The following is a 12,638-nucleotide window of genomic DNA, read 5'->3' as shown; positions in this document are numbered from 1 at the left end:
GATTTAATTACAGAAAACACCTGTTCCTCAGACAAGTTTTTAATAATGGTTTGTTGATCTGAGACTGTAACCTGAGGTAGATCCAAACGGTCTAAAAAGGTTGTTGCCTCAGGGATTGAAATATTTTCTGATTTATATAAACCACTATAAAAATCAAAAGATTGTTTATTAATTTCTAATGGCTTGTATGTTACTACATTTTCATTTTATACAGCCATTTTTGTTCTATTAGCTTGTTCCTTTTTCAAATAATGTGCCAATAGTTTACTTGGTCTATTCCCAAATTCATGCATTTTTTGTTTCAAGTACATACTTTTTTGTTTAATATAGTTTGAGTGGTCTGAGTTGAAATTTGCTCTGGCTATAACTAATGTATTCCAATTTTCTTCAGATTGATCTTGCTTATGTAACACTTCTCTAGATAATAATTATTCCTTTAAACCATCAGTAATTAATTTTCTTTCTTTATTTTTATAAGAGGAGTAGGATATAATGTGTCCTCTCAAAGTAGCTTTTGCTGCATCCCAAAGTATGGATGGGACTATTTCAGATGATAAATTATTAATATTAAAGTCTTCAATCCAAGTGCACTTAGGAAGAGGTACCAGGCAAGGCTGCCCTCTCTCCCCATTATTATTTGTTATTGCTTTAGAACCGTTTGCTGAGATGTTCAGAACTAATCCTATGATAAAGGGAGTGACCGCAGGCACACAACATCATCAAATTTCTCTCTATGCCGATGATACTTCAGTATTTGTTACTGAACCTATGTCAACTTTGCGCCATGTTTTGACAGATATTCAAACATTTTCTAAGACTTCAGGGTATAAGGTTAACTTACAAAAATCAATTGCTTGCCGTCTTAACATTCCAAATGTGGAAAATGTTAAGAAGGAATGCCCTGTCTCTTGGCCAGTATATGGGTTTAAATATCTTGGAGTACAAGTGACATCCGCTTTGGACAGACTATTTAAGGGAAACTATAACCCTTTGCTGGAGGAATGCAAAAAGAAACTTCAGACTTGGTCTGCTCGCCCACTCTCTTATTGGGAAAATTAATGCCATTAAAAGGAGTATACTCCCTAAGTTTATTTATGCTTTTAATATGTTGCCATGTTATATTCCCTTTTCTTTTTTTAAGTTAATTAATAGATGTTTAACACAATGTATATGGAACAACAAGACCTCAAGGATTAAGCTGTCCACTTCAACAAAACCATGTTTAAAAGGGGGGTTAGGACTTCCAAATTTTTTATGGCACTACTGGGCTTGCCAAGTTAGACATATTATAAGTTGGAAGTTGGGAACTAGTTCTCTTTGGGTAGCACTGGAATCACTAACATGCTATCCATTGGAGATCACAACAACACTTTATGTTAACAAACTGCAGTCCCTGATGAATGTAGAGGGGTTCCCCCCTTTACAAGCCACATTGAAAGCTTGGCAGGAGGTCATATAAGCAAAAACTCTGCTATTGCATTTAACCCCGACTTTCTAGCTCTCTCTCAAACTGACTTTCGAAATTGGTCACTTCATGGTTTAAAAACTTTTTCAGATATGTTTGATGAAGGCTATGAGTCCGTTAAATCCTTTACGGCTATTTGTGCAGAATATAAATTCCTAGAACAGATTTTTTTAAATACTTGCACGTTCTTCACATCATTGTATCTTTACATAAAAAGGGACAACTTAGACTCTATCCCACTGAGCTGGAACAATTTATTATCTCTGCAACTTCGCTTAAGTGTAAGATATCTCACTTGTATAGAATTTTGTCTGAAAGTTCCCAGAACTCTTTTTCTTCTTTGAGAACAAATTGGGAATTAGAGTTTAAAAAGAAGTTTAGTGAAAAAGAATAGCTAACTCTGTGTACGGAATTGACCTCACCTTTAACTATAAACATTAAAGTTAAGGAATCTAATTATAAATTCCTGTATAAATACTATATAACTCCAGTGAAGCTTAGCAAGTTTGATCATACAAACTCTTCTATGTGTAGGAAATGTGGAACTGAATTAGGAACATTCATTATTTATTATAGTAATGTAAAGCTGTTTATTCCGTTTGGGAGAAGATTCACAAAGCAATTCAAGATATGTGTAACTGTACTTTTGAGTTATGCCCTATGTTATATTTGTTGAATTATGATGTGGAAAATAAGTTTCCCTATACAAGAAAATGTGTGTTTACAATGTTTTCCTATTTTGCTAAAAAATGTATACTTACTACATGGATTTCCCAATCAGGACCCACATTGGATCATTGGCTGGAACAGACAATGGACTTGTTGCCCATTGAACAAATTACAAGTAAACGGCATTCAAGACTGCAAGATTTCTTATCCACATGGTCCTTAGTACTGAATTATATAAAGATTATAAAATAAAATAGATGAATTCACATTAAATAATGGATAACCCACAGACCGTGGTAGCGTAGGATTATTATTATTTATATATATATATATATATATATATATTAAAAAATATATTTATTTTTTTTATTTATTTTTTTTTGTCTTTGTTTTGTGTGGGTGTGTTTTGGAGTATGTCTTGTATGTTTAGTTTTGTGTGTGTGTGTGTGTGTGTGTGTGTGTGTGTGTGTGTGTGTGTGTGTGTATGTGCAGCAGAGCAGAGGTTAGCCTAGAGGCCCCTTGCTATGGGTCGCAGTTCGTTTTCATGCAGCATATATGATATGATACTATTTCTAAAAGATAATAAGATAAAGCTGGTTAAAACGTAGTTGTTACGCATTAATGTCAAGTTGTACATAGCATAAAGGTGTTTAGGTAAAGACTGACCTGACTACTCAGTATAGGAGAGAGATAATCATTGCAGTAATTTGTATTATACATCCTTGCAACTAACTAATGTTGCATAATTAACTGTTAATTTGTTTCTTGTATTAAGTACTTAAGACAAAAAAATGGGTCAAGGAAACAGAAAAACAGAAGATAAAACACCATACATGTATGTATGTAGAGCAGAGGTTGACCTTTGACCTTAGTTGCGGCAACTGTTACCTATAGGCGTCATCCTCTGGCTCGCATGACAGCTGCTCGTTTAATACAGCAGAACTGATGCTTATGAATCTGGGCCTGTTAAGAATGCAAACCACCGTCTACACTTGTGTAAAATAAACAGTGAAAGTTAAAGCTAGACAACCCGTCCGCTGGCTCTATATCACTCTGCCAGCATGTCACAGAAGGGAACGTTACCTGTTCCATTGTGCATTCCATCAACAAATGGTTGGTAATTTTATCGAATGTCAGTCAACTTAAGCTACCCAGGTCTGAATTATATATCACTAAAACTAGAATCAGCAGTTTGTCTCATAACTATTTAGACATTTCACATAAAGTTATTTAAAGTTACATTAATGTCAAGTTGTACAAAGCATAAAGGTGTTTAGGTAAAGACTGACCTGACTACTCAATATAGGAGAGAGATAATCATTGCAGTAATTTGTATTATACATCCTTGCAACTAACTGATGTTGCATGATTAACTGTTAATTTGTTTCTTGTATTAAGTACTTAAGACAAAAAAATGGGTCAAGGAAACAGAAAAACAGAAAATAAAACAACTGTGTGTGTGCGTGTGTGTGTGTGTGTGTGAGCAGAGGTCGACCTTTGACCTCAGCTGACTACTGCATGCTAGAGGTCCTTGCTCTGTCAAAGGGAAAAACTAGTCTACTCCAAGAGAGATCTTCCAACATTGATAGATGTTGTAGATAGAAAAAAGACAGAACATTGTATAACAATAATAGAAATACAAAGTCGAACAATATCACATTTGGATATACGAATTCATAAATAAAATAGCAGTTCGCTTAGAGGGCCAAGCTTCCTATATCTTTTTCTTTTTTAACTATCTCTTATAATTTTCTTAAATACTCTCTTTTCTAGTAAATAACAAGAACCTTGTTTGAGTCAGAGTTTTGATGTAATCATAGTTGCCGTTCCAACACCCTTCAGGGTCTTTTCAGTGATACTTTTACAGGATAAAAATTGTGGTCTTAAATTCTTAGTTTCTGCTCTTAAGAGATATATCATTTGTCGGTCATTCTCTGAACAGGCCATCAAATATTAAGACATAGTTGTCAGTTTCTTATTGCGTTGTATAATTAATTATTATTATAAATAATTAAGCTCAGGTTGAAATGCAGATAACATGAGACCAGAGTAAAATGCAAGCTAGTACTACTTACTTTTAATGTTGGTGTTTTACAAAGAAACAAACTTGGGTCGGGGTGCAAAGTTGAATCTCATCTTACTTTTTTTTTCTTTTCTTTTTTAACACCGATCACATAAGGTTTAAAAATGTTTGTATATTAAATATAATTAGGTAAACTTCTTGCTGCTATGTTATCTTTTTTAAATTGGCATCTTTCACCACATTAAAAACAAACAATCTTTTAAGCGAATGTGGTTATGATAGTTACATTAAAATGATACAAAATCAGTTTTGTATTCATGAATTACCATGTAATTATACATACCATATCTTGTCTGTGAGACTTACATTTTGGGGACGTGTTAATTCAGAATTGGGAAATTACGACGCAATGTCGCTAAAACATAAATGCATCTGATGAAGTCATATAACTTCAAGGTACTACTTACTTTTAACATTGGCGTTTTACAAAGAAACAAATTGGGTTCAGGGTGCAAAGTTGAATCTTATCTTACATTTTTTACAGCTATGATAAGCATTGTGTACATCAAGGAGAATAAAATATAATTTTAACAGCTGTATTAATACAAAAATGTCACAAGAACATATTTTTTAACGTTTGTATATTTAATATAATTAGCTTAACTATTTGCTGCTACGTTATCTTTTTTTAAATTGACATCTTTCACCACATTAAACACAACCAATCTTTTAAGTCAATGTCAATGTTTGTCATTGTGAATTGTCAATGTCAATCACTACAAATCTGTTTTGCTAGTTACATTAAAATGATACAAAATAAGTTTTGTATTCACAAGTTAAAATTCATATGCATGTGTGGGCGAACATTAGTGTGGTTCACATGCACAAGCGGCAACATGACAACATGAACTGTGTCTGTTTGTGTGTGTGTGTGTGTGTGTGTGTGTGTGTTTCGTGTGTGTGTGTGTGTGCGTGTGTTTCATGTGTATAATGGTACACAAGCACAAGAAAGTTGTAGGAGTGTGTGTATGGATGAATATTATACTCTTTCCCATTAATTTCCTACATTTTGACCGTAAACAAAAAAAAGAGTGACTAAGTTGAATAAATTACTCAAAATTCAAAGAAAGTAGTCACAATGAATTGTGTTCAAATGCCATGTGGGATTTTGTGTGATCTGATGAAAAATACCATATTTATGGTACAGGGAATGTTGATCTTTTTTTTTTTTTTTTTTGACTTCTCACTGGTTAGCTCATTTGAACTGAAAACGCAATTTCCGGTAGAGTGTTCGGGCATGGGAAAAATAGGTGTGGAGGGAAAAGGGGAGTGAACACAGATCCCCGGGCCAGAACGAAGCAGGCACAGCCAGATGAGTACGGAGCAGCGGAGGACGCAGGAGGGCAGAGGACAGTGTGAGCCAGACATACCAACCAGAGCTAAGCATGCACAGACATACGATCAACATTCTTTACAAAATGTAACGCCTGTGTGTGTGCGTGTGTGTGCATGTGGGTGTGGGTGTGGGTGTGTGTGTGTGTGTGTAGAGATGCATTGACCTTTGGGGCTTAGGCCCATTCACACTTATTAGAGCTACTTCCTTAGCCTGTTGTAAGAGGAGCTCTTGTGTTTTTGAACATTCCTTTTTTACAACCCAGTCTTACCCACTCTCTGGGCTCACAGTTAACTGCTTCAAATAGTGTAAAGATACTTAATTCTTGCTCATTGGTTCATCTGAAAACGCAATTTCCTGTCTTGATGCATTAATACGCAGCTTCCTGTCTCCTCTCTGGTAATATCCGGTCTGAGGCACGCTCTCTTTCTGGAAAGTTCCGGAAGAATCGCGTCAGAAACATCTGGCAGATGTAAATCACATTTTTGACAGCTCGTGACCTCTTGACCTGCCGGTCATCAATCAATCTGCATATTTGAGTGGCACAAGCTACCTCTTATAACTCTCTCTCCTCAGTTGAGGTCAACAGCGTCCCATCCTTACTGTACACAGCTTTGATGGTTCCCCGTTTCCCCCTCCTGAGATGGCGAACGGTTTTCCAGAAGCACCTTGGTGCCGACCGAAAGTCCTTCTCCATGTCTTCTCCGAACTTTTCCCACACCCGCTGCTTTGCCTCTTTCACGGCAGAGGCTGCAGCCCTTCGGGCCTTTCCATACCTTGCAACTGCCTCCGGAGTCCTCTGGGATAACATATCCCGGAAAGACTCCTTCTTCAGTCGGACGGCTTCCCTGACCACCGGTGTCCACCACGGTGTTCGTGGGTTACCGCCCCTTGAGGCACCTAAGACCCTAAGACCCTAAGACCACAGCTCCCCGCCGCAGCTTCAGCAATGGAAACTTTGAACATTGTCCACTCGGGTTCAATACCCCCAGCCTCCACAGGGATGCACGAAAAGCTCCGCCGGAGGTGTGAGTTGAAAGTCTGTCTGACAGGGGCCTCCTCCAGACGTTCCCAATTTACCTGCACTACCCGTTTGGGCTTACCAGGTCTGTCCAGAGTCTTCCCCCACCCCCTGACCCAACTCACCACCAGATGGTGATCAGTTGACAGCTCCACCCCTCTCTTCACCCGAGTGTCCAAAACATACGGCCTCAGATCAGATGAAACGATTATAAAATCGATCATTGACCTTTGGCCTAGGGTGCTCTGGTACCAGGTACACTTATGAGCATCCCTATGTTCGAACATGGTGTTCGTTATAGACAATCCATGACTAGCACAGAAGTCCAACAACAAACAACCACTCTGGTTTAGATCAGGGAGGCCGTTCCTCCCAATCACGCCTCTCCATGTGTCTCCATCATTGCCCACGTGCGCGTTGAAGTCCCCCAGCAGAACTATGGAGTCCCCCACTGGAGCCCCATACAGGACTCCATTCAAGGTATCCAAGAGGGCCGAATACTCCGAGCTCTTGTTTGGTGCATACGCACAAACAACAGGCAAAGTTTTCCCCCCCACAACCCGCAGGCGTAGGGAGGCGACCCTCTCATCCACCGGGGTAAACTCCAACGTAGCGGTGCTCAGCCGGGGGCTTGTGAGTATCCCCACACCCGCCCGGCGCCTCACACCCTGGGCAACTCCAGAGAAGAAAAGAGTCCAACCCCTATCCAGGAGTATGGTTCCAGAACCAAGACTGTGCGTAGAGGTAAGCCCCACCAGATCCAACTGGTAGCGCTCCACCTCCTGCACAAGTTCCGGCTCCTCCATGTTCCACGTCCCCAGAGCCAGCGTCTGCTGCCCGGGTCTGGTCCGTCGAAGCCCCTGGCCTTCACTGCCACCCATGTGGCAGCGCACCCGACCCCAGCAGTTCCTCCCACAGGTGGTGGGCCCATGGGTTGGAGAGAGAGGTGCCACGTAGCTTTTTCGGGCTGTGCCCGGCCGGGCTCCGTGGCAAACCCGGCCACCAGGCGCTCGCTGACGGGCCCTCCATCTGGGCCTGGCTCCAGATGGGGGCCCCGGGTTTCCTCCGGGCAGGGTCACTCCATCTCTACCTTGTTTTTTCATAGGGTTTTTGAACCATTCTTTGTCTGGCCCCTCACCTGAGACCACTTTGCCTTGGGAGACCCTACCAGGAGCACAAAGCTCCAGACAACACAGCCCTCAGGTTCATAGGGACACACAAACCTCTCCACCACGATAAGGTGATGGTTCCCAGGGATGGTTCTCAATACATGAAAGTAAATATGATTTGAGAGGTATTTATAAGTTTACTTTTCAACAAGCAAACACAGATTAAAAAGGAACTGTATTTCTATTAAAATAGAAGCATTAAAGTAAAATTATGGAAAAATGCCAATATAAATTAAAAAAAATGTAAAAATGAAAACTCTCTCTTGGTTTTTTAAGACCAAGAGAGAGTCTTATAATAGTCTTTGTTTCCTTATCAATATCTTGGTTTCTTTGTTTTCTTTTGACTTTTTGGTTTTCAAGAATATGGTTTGTAATTCAATTTTTGAGGGTTACAAATGTGATTAATTTCTTTGTTTTTTATTTATATCTTTTTCTCCTTTTCCTTTGAGGTGGGTAGATTTAATCGATAGGAACATAGGATAGGCACATGTAAGCTGTTGCTTCAGCCTAAGTCTTTTCAGTCACCATTTCCTCTTTGAGTTTACACTAGTTTATAATCATTGTTTTATGATGACTGAATGACTGAACATGTATGTGTATAGAGTCAATGGAGAGACGTCAAAAAGTGATGCCAAGGTTCCCGACCAAGCAAGTTGAAAAATGAAGCCGAAGGGATACCCAGAGCGTCAAATACTGCCGCTGATGGGATTACTTTGGAATTAGTAGAAAGCCCCCAGCATCTGACTTATGCCTACCAGACACTAGAAGACTTTTAACAGACTTAGAAAAGACTAAGTCTGACACCATCTCACATCTAAAGACAATCATCTCACATCTAACGTCAAAGACTGTCATAATATGTAAAGACTGGGGATCTGGCAGGCTCACATATTGCAAGAATACGACTGAGTACCTGGAGGTCTGCGTTTATCCACCATCCTGTTGGATTCAGAAGGGTTGAAAATCGGCAACTTTCCCTCTTTAGCGTTTAGCTTAGCGTGGCGCCATAGCAACCATAAACAATGACAATGTTCACGTGATTTAACTACACTACCAAGACTTAAAACTTACCATAATATCAAACACGTTTGATTTTGTCGGAACGTCAAGACAGGAAACAGACAGACTGACTGAGTTTTATGACCACCTTACACCAAACGATGGAGACCACGGGAACAACGACGGGACAACTCTAGCAAGACTCTCAGGATTTCTTTCCGATATTGGAAATTTGTCTGCGACAGTGGAATTACTTGAAAAGTAGTTTGGTCTAAGGTCGGCATAAGATACTAAAGGAGACTTTTGGACGCGCTGGGAGTGTTGGATTGTAGCCAGGTGTGCCTCGTCTGCCCAATCTCTGGGAGAGAGTGAGTGAAAAGCCAACCACGCCTTCTGCCACATACACACACACACACACCCTGCAGGGATGGAGAAAAGACAGAACAGGGAAGGTAGGGAAACAAAAGAGAGAGAAAAACCAAAACAAATCCTGGCACAAAAACCCAGACAACAACACTCTGTCAATGTACCAAGAGCTTCTCCGATCGGACTTGTGTTGTAATAAAAAAAAAAAAAAAAAAAAGATATATATATATATATATTCAAGTAAGGAAAACTGAGGCTCATTGATTCATTCATTACAAGTGAGTAATGACCTTAAGTACCAGTTTTCCACATCACGTGAATCCTTGCCTTCCCAAGAGCTGCATACAGTATATGGTACACTGTAATCCCATGACTAGTTAAACATAAAGTAACACAACATTAACATTACCATGTCACTCTATGCAATAATATGGCTCTTTTATATGTTTAAGTGTTGGATGCAAGTGGATTTCGTAGGACAAAATCATAAGCTGTGAGGCTGTGGACACAGACAATAGGGGTGGGAATCACCCCTCACGATACGATATCATCACGATACATATGTCTATGTCTTAGACTCAAAGATGGCGCCGCAGAATGGCGACATGGTGTTTTGGAGCGCTCTGTTTTGTTTTGTTTTGTGTTTTAACTTTGTTTCTTGCGATGGTACCCGTATCTCATTCACAAGTGAAGAGCTCGTGAACTTCAGGGCAACAACACCATCAGACTTATTTCCCACTTTTCTTCTCCCTTCACTGGAAATTTTGGACATTCTGGTCAAAGGTGCGCTCACCTTTGCTCACGCAGAGAAACGCCGGAGGAGAGGGAAACGGGCCGGTGCGCTGGTGCGTCTCCGCCAGCGAGGATCACGCACACCGTTACCTGGAATATTCCTCTCTAACGTGCGCTCTCTGCCCAACAAAGTGGAGGAATTACAACTGCTGTTGAGGGGAAACAGGGACTTTTCTTCATCTGCTGTTTTGTGCTTCACGGAGACGTGGCTCTGTGGATTAATACCGGACTCTGCGCTGCAGCTGGCAGGCTTCCAGCTTTTCAGAGCGGACAGAGACATAGCTCTCTCCGGCAAAACTAAAGGTGGAGGAATCTGTTTCTACATCAACAGCGGTTGGTGCAACGACGTGACAGTGATCCAGCAGTATTGTTCTCCTGACCTGGAGTATTTCACCATAAACTGTAAGCCTTTTTATTCACCCCGTGAGTTCCATTCATTCATTCTGGTCGGTGTTTACATCTCACCGCAGGCCAACGTGCAGGACACGCAGCGCATGCTTGCCGACCAGATACTGTGTGTGGAGTGGACCAACCCGGACTCCCTAGTTATTGTCCTTGGTGACTTTAATAAAGGGAACCTCACTCATGAACTCCCTAAATATAGACAACATATTAAATGCCCGACCAGAGAGGAGAACATTCTGGATCACTGTTACACCACAGTCAGGGATGCTTATCACGCCGTCCCCCGTGCTGCACTGGGGCACTCTGACCACGTCATGGTCCACCTGATCCCCGCCTACAGGCAGAAACTAAAGCTCTGCAAACCTGTAGCGAGGACATCAAGGAAGTGGACCAGTGTAGCTGTGGAGGATCTCCAGTCGTGTTTGGATTGTACTGACTGGGATGTGTTCAGGACTGCTACCCACAGTCTGGATGAGTACACAGAGGCTGTGACGTCATACATCAGCTTCTGTGAGGACTGCTGTGTTCCATCAAGCACCAGGGTGAGTTACAACAATGACAAACCCTGGTTCACAGCCAAACTCAGAAGGTTAAGGCTGGCTAAGGAAGAGGCGTTCAGGAGTGGGGACAAAGACAGATTTAAAGAGTCAAAGTACAAATTTAGCAAGGCAGTGAAGGAGGCTAAACATCGGTACTCTGAGAAGCTCCAACGCCAGTTCTCAGCTAATGACTCTGCGACTGTCTGGAAAGGACTTAGGCAGATCACCAACTTCAAGCCTAAAACCCCCCACTCCTTCAATGACCGACACCTAGCCAGTGACCTGAACGAGTTCTACTGTCGATTTGAAAGACAAAAGGACAGTCCTGACACCATCCCCCACGACACCTCCCTACAGCTACAGCCACTGTGCATCACCTCCACCTCGCCCACCTCAGCAGGGTCCTGGGCCCCCCCACCAATGCCCTCCTTAAAGGTCCCCTCCACCTCCACCCCCCCTCCCACCTCAGTGACTACTCTCTCCATTCACGAGAGGGACGTCAACAGACTGTTCAGGAGACAGAATCCCAGGAAAGCTGCTGGACCGGATGCTGTCTCCCCATCCAGCTTGAAGCACTGCGCTGACCAGCTGTCTCCAGTGTTCACAGACATTTTTAACACCTCACTGGAGACATGTCACGTGCCAGCCTGCTTCAAGACCTCAACCATAATCCCTGTCCCCAAGAAGCCAAGGACCACAGGACTTAATGACTTCAGACCTGTCGCCCTGACCTCTGTGGTTATGAAGTCCTTTGAGCGCCTTGTGCTGTCACACCTCAAAGACCTCACCGACCCCCTCCTGGACCCCCTGCAGTTTGCCTACAGAGCCAATAGGTCTGTAGACGATGCAGTCAACCTGGCCCTCCACTACATCCTCCGGCACCTGGACTCCGCAGGAACCTACACCAGGATCCTGTTTGTGGACTTCAGCTCTGCCTTCAATACCATCATCCCGGCTCTGCTTCAGCAGAAACTCTCCCAGCTTGGTGTGCCTGACTCCACCTGCAGGTGGATCACTGACTTCCTGTCTGACAGGAAGCAGCATGTGAAGCTGGGGAAACACGTCTCCGACTCACAGACCATCAGCACCGGATCCCCCCAGGGCTGCGTTCTTTCTCCTCTGCTCTTCTCCCTGTACACCAACAGCTGCACCTCCAGTCACCAGTCCGTCAAGCTTCTGAAGTTTGCGGACGACACCTCCCTCATCGGACTCATCTCTGATGGAGACGAGTCCGCCTACAGGTGGGAGGCTGACCACCTGGTGACCTGGTGCAAGCAAAACAATCTAGAGCTCAACGCTCTAAAGACAGTGGAGATGGTTGTGGACTTCAGGAAGAACCCAGCCCCACCTGCCCCCATCACCCTCTGTGGCTCCACAATTGACACTGTGGAGTCTTTCCGCTTCCTGGGAACTACCATCTCCCAGGACCTCAAGTGGGAGCTGAACATCAGCTCCCTCGTCAAGAAAGCACAACAGAGGATGTACTTCCTGCGGCAGCTGAAGAAATTCAACCTGCCAAAGACAATGATGGTGCACTTCTACACAGCCATCATCGAGTCCATCCTCACATCCTCCATCACCATCTGGTACACTGCTGCCACTGCCAAGGACAAGGGCAGGCTGCAGCGTGTCATTGTGGCTGACCCCTCCCACCCCGGACACAAGCTCTTTGAGCCACTCCCCTCTGGCAGGAGGATGAGGTCCATTAGGACCAAAACCTCACGCCACATAAACAGTTTTTTCCCCTCCGCCACTAGTCTTCTAAACAAGGCTCGGAATCCATCCTGACTCTCTCCA

The sequence above is a fragment of the Sander lucioperca genome, chromosome 4 (assembly GCF_008315115.2).
Source record: "Sander lucioperca isolate FBNREF2018 chromosome 4, SLUC_FBN_1.2, whole genome shotgun sequence".
NCBI lineage: Eukaryota > Metazoa > Chordata > Actinopteri > Perciformes > Percidae > Sander > Sander lucioperca.
This window is presented reverse-complemented; position numbering follows the sequence as displayed.